This window comes from Selaginella moellendorffii, unplaced genomic scaffold, assembly GCF_000143415.4.
Source record: "Selaginella moellendorffii unplaced genomic scaffold, v1.0 SELMOscaffold_3, whole genome shotgun sequence".
NCBI classification, from domain to species: domain Eukaryota; kingdom Viridiplantae; phylum Streptophyta; class Lycopodiopsida; order Selaginellales; family Selaginellaceae; genus Selaginella; species Selaginella moellendorffii.
The window spans coordinates 1,008,024-1,011,569 of record NW_003314264.1 but is presented as its reverse complement, the minus strand read 5'-3'; positions in this window follow the sequence as shown (position 1 = coordinate 1,011,569).

The window sequence follows — 3,546 nt, the reverse complement described above, 5'->3', positions numbered from 1 at the left end:
ATATATATATATATATGTATATATATATGTGAGTGCATGGAATATGGAAAGGGAATACAGAAATGTGCATATCAATTAGCCCAAAAACCCTAGCTTATATACAGGAGCGAGTGGTCCGGATTGAAACCAATCCGACGGCTACCAAAATCCACTACGCTAATATTAGTATACGGCATCGTAGCCGTACACTTGGCCCTCACATCATCCCCTCCTCTCGGAATAATGGAAGGCCGTCAGGGTTCTCTTGTAGATGGGCCAGGATCTGGAGGAACGTCAAGAGGAGGCATCGGTGGATCTGTAGACGGTATTAACTGCTCCTGATCCGTTTGTATGAAGCGTTTTAACCGCTGCACATGCACAATCTCCGGAGGATCGGCCTGCTGAACGTCATGCCGAACCTCATAAACTTGTGGTCCAACTTGCCGCAACACCCGATACGGTCCTTTCCACTGCGCAAGGAGCCCCTTAGATAAACCACGTACCGTAAGATGGGGAAAACAGACTAACACCAAATCATCCACTTTGTACTCCGCTAGTGGACGATGATGGGAATTGTAGCGCCATTGTTGTCCCACTTGTACACGCCCTAAGTGTTCAGCAGACTCTGCTCGGACAAGTGGAAGAATGCTTGTCAAATATTGATCCCATGACCTAGCATCAGGAGCTCGTGGCAATCGCGAAGGTAAACCCAGCTCTGTTGGTAATATTGGATCATGACCATATAGAAGTTTATATGGTGAAGCACCAACAGAACTCTGCACCCCTGTGACATAAGCATACCGAAGAGACGGCAAATAACCATCCCAATCCAAATATTGAAAGTTCACATACTTCGCAATCATCCCTTTGAATGTCCGAACGAGCCGTTCCACTAGACCGTCTGATTGTGGATGATAAGCACTCGTAAAAGTGTGGCGTATCCCCAACCGAGATGTCAAAACATGAAATACCTCAGCCATAAATGCAGGACCATTATCCGAAAGAATCCATTCTGGACAAGAATGCTAGAACACCACTCGATTGAGGAGGAAGTATCCAACAGCAGTTGCAGAGGCACTAGCAAGAGCACCAACTTCCACCCAACGAGTCAAGTAGTCAGAAGCAATAATAACATACTCATTGCCAGCAGTCGATCGCGGAAAAGGTCCCATAAGATCAAACGCCACCAACTCAAACGGACGAGAAACTGCAATTGACTCCAACCGTCCTTCCGCAGCACAAGGGGGAGTGTTACGAGCTTGGCACCAAACGCAGCTACGCACATACCGGATAATATCACGTCGCATCTCTGGCCAATAGAAAGATCTGCGCAGCTTCTCGGTGACACGACTGTGTCCCATATGCCCACCTAGAATAGGAGAATCATGGTAGGCATGGAGAAACTGCGGAATAAACACTGAAGGCACCACCAGCCGTAAATGAGCATCAGGATCCGTCCCCACAAAATAAAGATGGCCATCTTCAAGGTGATATTGAGAATGTAAATGCCGAAAAGGCAAGTCATCAGCAAGTGATGCAGAATTCTCAAACCCATTTCGAAGCCTTCGAATCCACGGCTCAATCTTTTGAGCCTCGCGAACCTCATCCAGAGAAGGTAGATCTTGCTCTACGCCCTGTGGACACTGAACGTCAAGGACAGCAACCGCCGACGGCACAGAATCCTCATCTAGAAAATCCACAGATGCTGGAACAACAGGTTCGTCAGAAACATGAGAAGTGAGTGGAGAAGGAAGAGGAGCTCGAGAAAGGGCATTAGCATCAGCCATAGAACTCCCTGGGCGATGAACAACATCAAAATCATATATCTGAAGCTTCAAAGCCCATCGAGCCGTACGACCAACCAGGTTCTTCCGCTTCAATAATGAAGTAACAGCAGCATGGTCACCTTCAAGTAACGTCCGAGAACCATGTAGATAGGCATGAAGTTTCTTGAAACCCTAGACTGCTGCTAAACACTCCTTCTCCGTCGTGGAGTAGTTCATCTCTGCTGGTTGTAATGTACGGCTTATGTATGCAATGGGATGGCGCTGACCAGGCACACTCGAGCTCTCTTGCATCAACACACCTCCAAGACCAAAGTCAGAAGCATCCACGCGCAAAATAAAAGATCGAGTGTAGTCAGGATATGCCAAAACCGGAGGAGTCGTCAATAGCTCTTTGAGATTCACGAACGCCCGCTCACAATCGGGAGACCAGATGAAAGATGACGTTGATGACTTCAGCAACGCTCGTAATGGTATAGTGTGATCGGAAAGATGATCCACAAAACGACCGAGATACTGCACCTTACCCAAAAAGCGCTGCACATCATTCACACACTTCGGAGTAGGGAACTTTAGAACAGCCACAAGTTTGTCAGGATCAACTTGCAAACCCTCACGAGAAATACGGTACCCAAGATAAGTTATGTCCTTGGACCCAAACACGCACTTCGACCGCTTCAGCTTTAAACCAACGTCGCGTAGCCGATCCAACACTTTACAAACATCACGAACATGCTCCTCCCACGTCCCCTCCGAGTGGATCAAGACATCATCAATGAAGTCAGCCGTCACCTCCGGCATATCGCAAAGAACCTCGTCCATCATCCGCTGAAAAGTTGCTGGAGCATTGTTCAAACCAAACGGCATCACCAAAAACTCGTACAAACCAAATGGTGTACGAAAAGCAGTCTTAGGAATATCATCTTCAGCCATCGGTACTTGCCAATACCTAGAAGCAAGATCTAGCTTGGTGAACCAACGACTTCGCCCCAGACGATCCAAGAGATCAGTAGTGTGAGGAAGAGGGTACACGTCCAGGATCGTCACTTCATTTAACAGACGATAGTCGATGCAGAAATGAATACTCCCATCAGGCTTCGTCACAAGATGAGGTTCACATGCCCAAGGACTCTGCGACTTCCGAATAACACCCTTCTCCAACATCTCCTTGACGTTTGCACGTAAAATCTTGATCTCCTTGGGTGACTGATGACGAACAGGAACCTTGATTGGACGAGCATCCCCGGTTGGAATCGGATGACGTGTGGCAATCTTGGCCCCAGACGATAGGTCAAATTCAAAGAGATCAGAATACTCCTTCATGAGCTGGTCAACAGCTGCAACACAAAGATCATCGGAGGGATCGGAAAAGGGAAGAGCAGAACAAGATGGAAACACAAGAGGAAATAATGGGGGAACAAAAGTAATGGAAGCAAAGGTAGAAGTAGAGGGACGAAGAGGTACAGAAGTGAGAGGAATGGATGAAACATAAGGAAGTATGAGACAAGGGGGAAAAGCCTCAAAGTCACACTTGGCATGATTGTGCTGCAACCAATCCATACCAAGAATGAGGTCAAAAGCTTGACTCGGCACCACCCGCAACGACTGCAACTCAAGCTCGAGATCGCCCACACGCACAACCAGGTCCGCCTCATCTCGTGCACATGCATGTGTATGGCCGTTGCCATAAAGAATGAAAACTGGATCCGCCGCACGATGCAAGTGTAGGCGACAACGTGTGGCAACAGGTCGAACCTGTATCAACCAACACAGAGAGAAGAAT